This window comes from Brienomyrus brachyistius, chromosome 19, assembly GCF_023856365.1.
Source record: "Brienomyrus brachyistius isolate T26 chromosome 19, BBRACH_0.4, whole genome shotgun sequence".
Classification (NCBI taxonomy): Eukaryota; Metazoa; Chordata; class Actinopteri; order Osteoglossiformes; family Mormyridae; genus Brienomyrus; species Brienomyrus brachyistius.
The window spans coordinates 8,085,634-8,098,597 of record NC_064551.1 but is presented as its reverse complement, the minus strand read 5'-3'; the positions used below and the strand labels follow the sequence as shown (position 1 = coordinate 8,098,597).

Sequence of the window (12,964 nt, the reverse complement as noted above, 5' to 3'; positions counted from 1 at the left end):
AACACCAGTGAATTAATTTCAGTTATCACGATTAGCCTGGATAACAGCTTGGGGAGAGCTTTGTGTCTGATGTTAAGTGAACGTTTTCTTCTCTTGGTGATAGGCTGGTTAGGGCATTTGAATCACTAATATTAACTTGGACATTTGAACAATGAACACTGAAATAGTTATGTAAGCTGAAAAACAGGGTTTTGTGACTGAGATAATGAACCCCATGCTGGTAATAGGAAAAACGGTGACTTGTGTTTTCAGAAATGGCTTTAAAATACGTTAACATTAACCTGTACTTCTTTTTTTAACAATAGCATACTCCTGTTTAGGTTTTTAAAGCCCTCTTTTTGAAGTGTGTGATGTATGCAAAATTTTTCTTTTCCATGCTTTAAAAAGCTGAGTAAACGTTTTGATATTAAAAGTTTAGACAGCGTTCCGTTGTTATTCATATTTACTTGCACTTTAATTACTCAAGTACAGTTAGTTACAGATTATTTGTAATACTTAAGTACAGTGAACACTAGGTACTTTAAGACTTTTACTTGAGTGGAATTCTAGTTGGTGACTTGGGAGGGTATCTGTACTTATACTTAAGTGTGACTTTCGGGTACTTTATACAAGACTGTGAACAAGCTCGACTGTCTCAGACGGAAATTATAGCTCAGAGGTAATGATACTATATTAATAATCTCTGAGTTAATGATTAAGACATATATCAGCCTTCCAGCTGCAACTGACTAGAAATCAACCTAATGTTTTTCATGTTAGAAATCATAAACCTGCTTCAGTTCATGTCTCTGTGTGAAATCAGATGTTACTCACATGGCACAAGGCCCAATGTGGCTCTGACTGTAATCACCCAGAGTGTGGCCCAGCGTGACTCCTGATGACATGTTAATCTCTTGGAGTGGGAATTCCATTTCCATAAAAGTTATTGTAGGAAACCTCGTTAATGGAAATATATTTTCAAAACCTTCGAACAATATTGGCATTTCGCATTTTTCTCACAAAAAACTGTCAGGTAGTGACAACTCCAATGAGCAGAGTGAAAAAACGATTAAAATCGGTATTTAACTAACTAAATCAGAAGAGGAAAAAGAAGAATAATTTAGCTTGGCATAATTCTATGTTTAAAACATTTTGAACAGTTTCCATGCCAGGTAGTGCAACCCAAGAAAACCCATCAAAACATGATGAATATCATAAAGTATGAATATCATGAAATAATTTATTATTTAAATCATATATAAAAACTTGATATCAAGGACAAAGGTTAAAATTGTGCAGGTGGTGCAACCGGAATCAGTATTACTACTAATTATAAATGCAGTTTACAAGTAGGAATAAACATTGATGAAGTGTAGACACTTAACCTTATGGGAATTGACAGGGCTTCATGTTTGATTGGGCCAATTTTTTGCCTTTGGTTTGGTTACTATATAACCTCAGATGTGAATTATGTCTGATAGCTGAAATGAAAGCTGACCATTGATTGCAGTAACTTGGATAATTCAAATTCATAACTTCTGTCTAAAAAGTCAAAAAATTTGACAAAAAAGTCAAACAAATACAAAAACACATCTTTGTGTTTTGGTATTTTGTGAATATCTCAAAAACTACATGATGGATTATATCAAAGTTAAAATATGTGGTTCTCAGACTTGTTTTCTAAATGTACACCTAATTTTATTGTGCTAAAATGCTTTTATAAAATTAAATTATGTGAAATATACAAATATCTCCTGCTCCTTCAGTATTTCCTCCAAAGAAAGTGTACATTCGACACAAGCATTGTCTTTTTTTAGTTAAATATATGTGTAACAGCAATTCTGTGACCATTGTATTCTGTGACTCCAGTAGATACTGTTGCCACTATATAGCTTGAGCTTGCTCACACAGATGTGTTCCTAACGCAAACAATGTAAACTCATACGTTGTAAACAAATGAATGTCAATGCGATGTAGAGTGGGTGTATAGAAATGCTGGCTTTTAACATGATATAGGTTTAGCTGCTTGTTATATCAGATTAAACAAAATTAGGCTGATTTGTAGAGTAGCCTATTTGTATAATTCTAACACAACTAAAAAGTGATTAAAGCTCACATGGGCAACTTGATGCTATGAGTATACAGTCAAAGTAAAAAGTATGTGAACCCCTTGGAATTTATTCATAAAAAGTGATCTGATCTTCATCTAAGTCACAGGTACTGATATACACAATGAGCTTAAGCCAATAACACAAAAAAGGTTCTACTCTTTCAAGTTTTTATTATTCAAACATATTCAGCATTCACAGTGGTACTGGAGAAGGTAAGTGAACCCTTAGGTTCAATAACTGGTTGACCCTCCTTTGGCAGCAATGACCGCAACCAGGCACTTCCTGTAATTGCAGATCAGACCTGCACATCGTGTGGAGAGAGTTTTAGCCCATTCTTCCCCTGCAAAACTGCCTTAACTCTTCCATATTCTTTGGTTGCCTTCTGTGTATTGCTCTCTTAAAGTTATTCCACAGCATCTCAATAGGATTGAGATTGGGGCTCTGACTGGGCCACTCCACTGCGATGTTTGGGGTCATTGTCCTGTTACATCACCCAGCCTCAGTTGAAGGACAGACATTCTCACATTATCCTGAAGAATTTGCTGATAAAGTTGGGAATTCATTTTCCCCTCAATGATGGCGAGCTTTCCAGACCCTGATGCAGCAAAGCAGACCCAAATCATGATGTTCCCTCCACCATACTTTACTGTAGGGATGATGCATTTATCTTTTTACGCCAAATGAAGTTCTGCTTGTTCCTCCCAAATAGTTCAATTTTAGTTTCATCACTCCACAAAACATTTTCCCAGTATCGCTGTGGAGTGTCCAAGTGCTCCTTCGCAAACTTCAGGCGTACAGCAATGTTTGACAGCAGTGGCTTCCTTCTTGGTGCTCTGCCATGGACTCCTTTCTAGCTGATTCATGAACACAGATGCTAGACAGTTCTAATGACTTCTTCAAGTCTTTCGCTGTCACTTTAGGATTCTTCTTTTCCTCAAAGATGACTTTGCGTTGTGCTATTGGGGTCATCTTGGCAGGGCGCCCACTTCTAGGCAGAGTAGCCACGGTACCAAATTGTCTCCATTTATAGACAACTTGCCTAATAGTTTATATTAATAATAATATAATAATAATTTATAGACAACTTGCCAACAGTAGACTAATGAATATGTAAAATCTTTGAGACAACTTTGTAACCCTTTCCAGCCTTATGTAACTTAACAATTCTTGATCTTAGGTCTTCAGACAGCTCTTTTGTGCGAGGCATGATTCCCATCTGGACATGCTTCTTGTCAAAAGCCCAAACTGAACCTTTTCAGTGGTTTTTATCAACCAAAGTAATTCTAGGCCACACCCCTGAACTCGTTTCATTAAATGGACTCCAGGTGTGCTAAATTTTTAAGCTTTTAAAAAAAGTCATTTACTTGGGGTTCACTTACTTTTTCCTACTTTATACAATATGGTCAAATATTCTCTGAAAATCTGTGTATCTTAATTATAGGACACAGTGTTTGTAAATTATTGTGACTTACATGAAGATTCAACTATGTTTTATATGGGATTTAGTCATACACGTAGAAAATTCCAAGGGGTTCACATACTTTTTACTTTGAACATATTTAAATGGGCCACTCTAACCTGCGAGAGAGTGCCTGTTGGAAAGGCCGTCTCCGAAAACGGGATGCCAACGCGCATACGCTTGGATCAGCGTCAGGAGCGTCTCTTTTGAGTTTTCAGAGGTGGTTTTCTGATTGTGCCGCACCAGATCATCCTACCCAGTGCCGAACGATCCTGGCCAGTTACTCACCATATTCAGGGGTGCAGTATTGTGTGCCACTGACGAACTGTAAGTGACTGGTCCTGGACTGATTACATTCGGTGCTTTAATATTGCAATGCGGTCTACCGGATTGTTAGTTGTTAGTGTGTAACTTTTGAGGAGCTCTGCTACTGAGTGTATTGCAGGCAGATTCTCTGTATTCTGCGTTCGTTCTTGTAATTGTGTATCTTATATATTAAATTTGTTTTGTTAGTCAGTTCTCGTTAGACTGCAAAATATTTAGGAGAGATGGGATAATACAGTAAGGGAGGGTAATAGTATTACTGTTACGTATCCGGTATGTACCGGGGTTAACCAATAGATGGCAGTACTGTTACATGATTGATGATTAGAGATCGTATAAAGTGGTTGTATTTGTGTTAATTAGCTGAACATGTCTCCATGTTCTTATTGTTTTAGTTATTTATATAATATTATTTTCTTCCTTAGACCACATGCACACCCTGTCTACAACTAAGTCATTGCACCTGTAACAGCCAATGGCCAGCCTACAGTATGTTAACTCCAGTGCAATACTGTACCGCCTAATTGAATGCAGTAAAGTTTGGAACTGCGTCTGCCTTCCCTGGTGTTCTTACCGATGCCACCAGAGAGGTGCCATCTTACCGGTACCTTCCTCATACAGTCATAGCTTCTAACACTTTAATAATGCCAGACACACCAACCTTATTTAAATGGGCCACATCAGGTGGCTTATCTGCCTTTCCTATGTATAACCAAAAACTGTCACAACTCTGGTTAACAGCTGGGCCTAGGTACATGGGCTCACAATTTCTGATAGCAACCATCAAATTATGTGATCCCAAACAAATCAAGGAAAAAACAGTGACTAAGCAATCAAAAACCCTTCAGGTAATTTGTCCTAAATAGATATTATAATTGTCATGCCCGGCTCGTCCGCTCCTCGTGTGTGCCACGCCCCCTAATTACCCACGTGTGATTTCCTGATCGTGCCCAGTCGTGTCTTGTTTCCTGCTGCCTTGTTCCATGTATTTAAGTTCCTGTTTTGTACTAACCCGTTGTCTGTCATTAATGTCAGTTGAAGTCAGTCTGCGTCCAGTGTTCCCGGCTCCCCGAAGCCAGAATAAACCCCCGTTTTCCCGTATACTGTTGCCTGCCTGCTCCTTTCCCGCACGATCGCCGCTCTGCTCGCGATCGCTCACCTCGTCCCGTGACAGAATGACAGACCCAAGAAAAGCAGCTTCCGTGACTGTGGAAGACTACCGCGGTTACGTAGATCAGCTGCTATTTTGGATCGCCCAGCCCGGCATCCGGGAAGATCTCCCGGCCTGGGATCTCATCAGCCGGAGCTGGGACATCCTGGACCGGCTGTCCCTGGAAAAGGACGTGCACCTCGCGGAGGAGGTGCGCGATAACTTCCAGCGGGTGGCCGAGTTCCGTAAAGAGCGGTGGGTTGCGCTACGAGAACCGGGGACCATCCTCCCGCGGTCCGCTTTCTCAGACAGTGCGCAGCCTATCCCCCCGACGGTGACGCGGAGAAGGAGGAAGAAGCGGACGGTCGCCCGGACGATCGTCCTAGGGGCGTGCGCTCTCGTCCCCGCCTCCTTCCCAGCTGGTGAGCTGGAGGACGACACGGAGGCCCTCAGCGCTGCTAAGCCGCCTCCGCGACTAGAGGCCATAGCCGAGCCTGAGGAGCTCCCTCCGCTCCTGCCGCCCGCGGACCCCGCTCCCGTGCAGCCGCCATTGCCGGCGGACCCCGCTCCCGTGCAGCCGCCATTGCCGGCGGACCCCGCTCCCGTGCAGCCGCCATTGCCGGCGGACCCCGCTCCCGTGCAGCCGCCATTGCCGGCGGACCCCGCTCCCGTGCAGCCGCCATTGCCGGCGGACCCCGCTCCCGTGCAGCCGCCATTGCCGCCTTCGCCGCTGCCGCCTTCGCTGCCTGCTGCAGCTCCCGGGCAGGCGCCCCCACTGCAGCAACCTGCAGCTCCCGGGCAGGCGCCCCCACTGCAGCAACCTGCAGCTCCCGGGCAGGCGCCCCCACTGCAGCAACCTGCAGCTCCCGGGCAGGCGCCCCCACTGCAGCAACCTGCAGCTCCCGGGCCGGCGCCCCCGCTGCAGCCACCTCCTGTTCCTGACCGCGCTGCAGCTCCCGGGCCGGCGCCCCCCGCTGCAGCCACCTCCTGTTCCTGACCGCGCTCCAGTTCCTGCAGAGGCGCCCCCTCTGCAGCCGCCTGCTGCAGCTCCCGGGCAGGCGCCCCCTCTGCAGCCGCCTGCTGCAGCTCCCGGGCAGGCGCCCCCTCTGCAGCCGCCTGCTGCAGCTCCCGGGCAGGCGCCCCCTCTGCAGCCGCCTGCTGCAGCTCCCGGGCAGGCGCCCCCACTGCAGCCACCTCCTGTTCCTGACCGCGCTGCAGCTCCCGGGCCGGCGCCCCCGCTGCAGCCACCTCCTGTTCCTGACCGCGCTCCAGTTCCTGCAGAGGCGCCCCCTCTGCAGCCGCCTGCTGCAGCTCCCGGGCAGGCGCCCCCTCTGCAGCCGCCTGCTGCAGCTCCCGGGCAGGCGCCCCCACTGCAGCCAGCTCCTGTTCCTGACCGTGTTCCAGTTCCTGACCGCGCTCCAGTTCCTGCAGAGGCGCCCCCTCTGCAGCCGCCTGCTGCAGCTCCCGGGCAGGCGCCCCCACTGCAGCCAGCTCCTGTTCCTGACCGTGTTCCAGTTCCTGACCGCGCTCCAGTTCCTGCAGAGGCACCCCCTCTGCAGCCGCCTGCTGCAGCTCCCGGGCAGGCGCCCCCACTGCAGCCACCTGCTGCAGCTCCCGGGCAGGCGCCCCCACTGCAGCCAGCTCCTGTTCCTGACCGCGCTCCTGTTCCTGTCCAGGCGCCCCCACTGCAGCCACCTGCAGCTCCCGGGCCGGCGCCCCCACTGCAGCCACCTGCAGCTCCCGGGCCGGCGCCCCCACTGCAGCCACTTGCAGCTCCTGACCGTGTTCCTGTCCCGGCGCCCCCACTGCAGCCACCTGCAGCTCCCGGGCCGGCGCCCCCACTGCAGCCACCTGCAGCTCCCGGGCCGGCGCCCCCACTGCAGCCACCTGCTGTTCCTGACCGCGCTCCTGTTCCTGACCGCGCTCCTGTTCCTGACCGCGCTCCTGCTCCTGACCGCGCTGCAGCAGCTCCCGAGGCGCCCCCTGTGACAGTTTCTCCCTTGCCCCGGCGAACTCGACCCCGACCTGGGGTCATGTCTGTGTCCCGTAAAGGGAGGGGACACAGACGCAGGGCTGGGGTCCCGCCCGCCCTGCCCCCTGGCTCGCCCTGCCTCGCCTGCGCTGGGGCTCGGTTGGCGCCTGCGGGTCCTGGCCCTCCGGGTCGGCTGTCGCCTGCGGGTCCCTCTCCGGTGCCTCGTCGCCCTGCCTCGCTCCCCCCTCCGGTGCCTGGTCGGTCGCCTGGGGGTTCTCCGACGGCGGCTCCTCGGTCGCCTGCGGGGCCCTTACCTCCGGCCCTTCCCCGGACGTCGCCGCCTGCTGCGGCTCCCCCCTCCTCCGGGCCTTCGCCCTGGCCCCTTCCAGCTCCCTCGTCCCCTTCCCTGGTGCTCCCTCCTGCTCCCTCCCTGGCCCCTCCGCGGGTCCCTCGCCCTGTCTCCTCTGCCCCTTCTCGGTCCCCTCCGGCTCCGGCCTCCCGGCCGCCTGCGGCCCCTCCGGCTGCCGCCCGTCGCCCGCTGGGGCTCCCACGGGCTCCCCTTTGTTCCCCCGCCTTCTCTCCCTTCTCTCCTGCCCTGGTCCCTCCTTTGTTTGCTCCTCCTTTCTCCATTCCTCGTTCCTTTGTTCCTCCCGTCTCTGCTCCTTGTGTTCCTCCTTCTCCCTCTGGCTTCCCTCCGTTCACTCCCGGTCCTTTTGTCCCGCCTGTTCCCTCTGTGTCTCCCTTTCTGGTCTGTCTCTCCGCTTTCCCGACCCTCTGTCAGGTTTTGTCCTTCGTCTTGTCCCTCGCTGTGTTTTGTACCTCAGTCCTGTTCCCTGTCCAGCGTTGATTCTGTTCTTGTTTTCCAGGTCCTGTCCTGCCTCGTCCCGTCCGTCGCCCCCTTCCTTGGCGCGCCCGGTGTAGCGCGCCTTTGGGGGGGGGTTCTGTCATGCCCGGCTCGTCCGCTCCTCGTGTGTGCCACGCCCCCTAATTACCCACGTGTGATTTCCTGATCGTGCCCAGTCGTGTCTTGTTTCCTGCTGCCTTGTTCCATGTATTTAAGTTCCTGTTTTGTACTAACCCGTTGTCTGTCATTAATGTCAGTTGAAGTCAGTCTGCGTCCAGTGTTCCCGGCTCCCCGAAGCCAGAATAAACCCCCGTTTTCCCGTATACTGTTGCCTGCCTGCTCCTTTCCCGCACGATCGCCGCTCTGCTCGCGATCGCTCACCTCGTCCCGTGACAATAATCTTGGATAGATTTCATGACTTCAGTTGAAGGGTCACAATTTCTGATATCAGCCATCAGATGTTGTGACCCCAAACAAATCAAAAACAACACAGTACCACAGCAGTCAAAAAAGACATCAGGGGAATTATCATAAATATAAATAATAATCCTGGAAAGATTTCATAACTGGGGTGTACAGGTCACCTCTGTCAAAGGGGTGACTTTCATACAGCTGTCATCTGATTTTGTGATCTGAGTGTGGCTTTTGAAAAAGCAACAACACACCATTAAATTTCAGGCAAAAGAAACATGTCCATCTTCAGACTTTCACCATGTTTACACACTGCAGACAATTGTTGTGACAATTTATCAAACATTCCTTATTGTGTCAGTACATGCAGTGTGCTACAGTACACAATATGCTGCTCCACAAAATGAGCTGCATCAACCAATTTGGTACTGTAACAGCTCTTTGAGTATCAGAAAGTAGGACAGGGTTTAAGTATCATAAAGTTAATGAAACTGAAAAATCATAATGATCTTTTTAAACATTTATTTGAAATATGCCTTTACATACAGTACAAAAATCAATAAAATGAAAACAAAGAAATGTGGAAATTACCCGAAACATTGGCTACATGTTTTGGAGTTCAGATATATCCTCTTTCTTAGCCCTCTGTATATTTTTCTAATGTTGATTTTTTAAATTACATATACTTCTTTCCAGCCATAACTCCTCAGACAACAGACGCTTGAAACCCTGATCGGCAAGTCTGCAATTGGTTGTTTAAATGGCAATTGGCTGTCTAAATGTATAAAAATGAATTTCCGTTTTATGCAACTTTGGGTCAACTTTATGCTTTTACTCCACTATTTTACTCCAATATTAAACCAAAAACCAAAGTACTCCGTCAAAAAAGGAACTTTGTCCGTATACAGTAGTATATATATGGGTGTTTGTGTCCACCTACTTCTGTCCATGTAGTATACAGTACATGTATGTGTGTATATGTCTCCATCTACTTCTGTCCATGTAGTACATATGTATGTGTATGTGCGTTTGTGTCACAGATCAGCACAGGGAAGCAGGCGAAGGAAGCCGTGGATAAAAAAAGGGTTTTATTTGCAGAGGAACATACGTAACGTTAATGACAGAACTAGGAAAACGCATGTGAACGCGGTCTGCAAATACACTGAACTAACAACAGCAACCAGAAACAGCTGGTGAACACAGGGACTCTGCACGAGGTTAACGAGGGGGCATGATCGACGAGAGGGCAGGACGAATGGAGCATGACATTACCCAATGGGAGTGAAGGGACTAACAGGACCTAGAGAAACAAAAGCAAAATATCAATGAGGAACCGGGAACAGGACAGACACACAGAGCAGACACAGGGACAAGAAGCAGGAAAACCACTGACAAACCAACGGGAACGCAGACAGGCACAGGGGCACCAAGAACGGAGACACTGGGGGAACACCAACAGGAGGAAAAAAAGGACCAGGAGCGAACAAAGGAGCGGAGCGACGAGGAGCAGACACAGAGGTACGAAAACAGGAGGCAGGATGGTAGAGGACGGGGGAAAATGGGGAGCCCGAGGGAACCCCAGTAGGCAAGAGGCAGAAGCTGCAGAGGCAGCCGGCGACTGCGAGGTTGGAGCCGAAGGGACCTTCGGCAACAGCGAGGCAGGAGCAGGAGGGGACGACGAAGGGGGCAAGGAGGCAGATGGAGGGACAGGCAAAGGAGGTGAAGAGGAAGATAACCAGAGGAGGCGAAGAGGAAGGCGAAGGGGGCACTGGGAGAGGGGAAGAGTGAACAGCAGCCACAGCCGGCCCAGGCATAGGTGACCGATGAGTCGGAGCGGGGGAACCCGCAGACGACCGATGAGTTAACGGAGGCGGGGCCGAAGAGTCATCGGAGAAGCACCCACAGGCGACCGCCAAGCAGGAGTCCAGGGAACCGCAGGCGACCGCTGAGCAGGAACCGAAGGACCCGCAGGTGCTGCATGAGTCCCAGCCACAGGGACCGAGGATGAGCCAGGGGGCAGGGCAGGCAGGAACCAACCCCTGCGCAAGTGACCTCTCCCCCTCCTGGATATGAAGAGCCCAATTCCTGGTTGGGATCTGCCAAGTGGGGGTAACAGAGCTGGGGTTCGCGCCTTGGCAGTGGGTGCAGGCGAAGTAGCAACAGGCAGACGGGCTTGGGCTCCGGGCCCAAGCGCAGGCGACGTCAGGTTTGGTTCCTTTTGGCATACTGCGGGGGAAATGGCGGAGATGGAGACGGCCCCTAGGGAAACGTGCAACGCTTTCCCTCGTCGCTTTCCCTGCTTCTCTCTCCCCCGAACAAGCGCAACGAGGTCCGGCAATTCATGTGGAATAAAAGGACAAAGACTGTAATCGCCCCCTACCTGCTGGATCATGTCCTCAGCTACCCAGCTCTTCAGCCGGGCTAAATGCCACCATACCTCTGCTGTGAGGCGCGGGTCTTCGGCAGGGGAGAAGTGGGTCAAGATTTCCCTTGACCGGCGAGCGACGGCTTGCGCCGTGGGGTCTCCCTTCATTTTGGACTCCTTGAGCCAGTATTCTACCTCGTCCAAAAGGTCAAGGTGTTCCGCCTCATGGAAGGGAGGCATCTTCTCCTGTAGTCCTGTCATTCTGTCACGGATCAGTACAGGGAAGCAGGCGAAGGAAGCCGTGGTAATAAAAAGGGTTTTATTTGAAGGGGAACATATGTTAATGACAGGACTAGGAAAACGTACTTGAACGCGGACTGAAATACACTGAACTAACAACAGCAACTAGAAATAGGTGGTGAATACGGAGACTCCACATGAGGTTAACGAGGGGGCGTGGTCGACGAGAGGGCAGGACAAAATATGTGTCCGCCGCCTTCTGTCCATCTAGTATTTTTGCATGTGTATGTGCGTTTGTATATATACTGTACATGTGTCTGCCTTCTTCTCTCCATGTAGTATATACAATGAGGGAAATAATTATTTTTATAGTTTGTAACTGTTACATAATGACTTTTTCTTGCTTGTTTTGTTAATAATCTATCTTTTGCTGGTTCAATAAACATACCAGTGAAATTACAGACTTCTCATTTCCTTATTAGTGGGTCAACTTAAGAATTCAGCAGAGGTCACTGTATGTATGTGTATGTGCGTTTTGTGTATATATGTGTCCGCCTACTTCTGTCCATGTAGTATATATGTATATGTATATGTAAATGTATATGTATGTGTGTGTATGCGTGTATATATATAATATTTTATCCTGCATGTCATGTTTAATTCTGCTGTGCATTTCAGAATTGCATTTTTCCCAGCTGTGCATGAAAAATAAAATGTGTACAATGACATTATTCCTAAAGTCCTAAATCACATTGTAATATGCAAAATATGTATGGAAAGCATGAAAACAAGTATTTTCATTGGTTATCAATGTTTCTATGGAGAGTAAAGAGCTGAAAGTGCAACTTTGGTGCCATCTCGAGCTCAAAAGCAATTATTCAGGGTTAGGCATGGGTCAGCCCGTAATAGAGACAAATGATCTTAAGTGTAATAGTTAATGTGAAAACACCATAAAACATTTAAAAGGGATTTTAGAAAATGAATACAGGGTCCAATTTATTAAGAGTACACAATAAAAAATGACAAAGTACCGAGTGTATAAACAGCAGCTAAGATGTTAAGCCTTCTTCTTTGATTTATATGATTAAAGCATCACTTTCCAGTCTGAAATTCACTTCTTTTGAAGAAAGTCCACGTCCTAAAAAAAGACAAATGGAGAATATCAATATCCATATTGAAAATGTGCAGAGACATGTGTCACTGTATAACCTGTATATTTTAGAAATACAAATACCTAGGGTACCGTCATCAACATATGCTACCTATTTCACCTGTCGAAGCTGTTCACTGGACTGTGATGAGCTACCTGGCTTCTCACCACTCTCACCAGCCCGATCACCTGCGTGGATGTGGAGCTGTGGTCCGCTGTGGCTGTATTGGCTGTTCTCAGTGCTGGTTGCTCTCTCTCATGGTGCCAGTGCTTGCAGTTTTCTTCGTTGTAGTCGCTGCCATGGTGCTCCTTATCGCTCAGGCTGGAGTGGCTTCCGCATGGGGAGTTCATGTCGTATCGCTTCGTCTTGTTGAATCCCTCGAGGCTGCTGCTGGAGTTCCTCTCAGATGTATCCTGGTCTCTAAAAGGGTAAGGACACATTAACGATATAGTAAACTGTATAGTGTTTGCTATTCTTCAGAATAAACAGATGCTCAAAAACAAAGAATTAAGCTATAATCCCACCAAAGTGTATCATGACAGATGAAGGAATGAACTGAAAAATCTCTTAATGCTTCAAGCTAGCTCTGTGTCACAGAAAACTTACCAGTGGTCACGTTACATGTCCTTGACATTCTTCTTTGTCTTGGATGCTTTGTGTCTCTTGGCGAGACGCTCCTCGGAGTGCTGGTCTCACTCAGGTAGTTTCATGTGGATGTTTTTGCTGTGGTCAGGGTGCGAGTGTCTGGCTCCATCATGGTCGCCATCCTGAGTACAGTGCACCCGTCCGTGTCTCTCCTCTGAACGGGGCCTCAGATCCCCCTTAATTATAAAGTACGCGTAGCAACCAGATATAGAGCACAACTGAGTATGGTGAACTGATAATACTTGAATCAGAACATCTACAGAATAGTAACAGTTAAGAAGTACCAGTGTGTCTTGAGGTGTGATTATATTTG

General features: G+C 48.5%; 1 protein-coding gene and 1 long non-coding RNA gene across 2 annotated transcripts in view; one reads left to right on the top strand and one right to left on the bottom strand.

Moving 5' to 3' along the window:
* The window catches only part of LOC125715015 (mitochondrial pyruvate carrier 1-like), a 142,861-nt gene that overhangs the window by 99,514 nt on the left and 30,383 nt on the right, over positions 1 to 12,964 (top strand). The gene's annotated exons all lie outside the window — the stretch shown is intronic.
* Positions 10,867 to 12,827, bottom strand: LOC125715026 (uncharacterized). Its single transcript, XR_007383921.1, has 4 exons — positions 12,613 to 12,827; positions 12,195 to 12,426; positions 11,887 to 11,993; positions 10,867 to 10,877 (listed from the first exon to the last, which is right to left on the bottom strand). It is a non-coding gene; the product is annotated as an uncharacterized LOC125715026 (long non-coding RNA).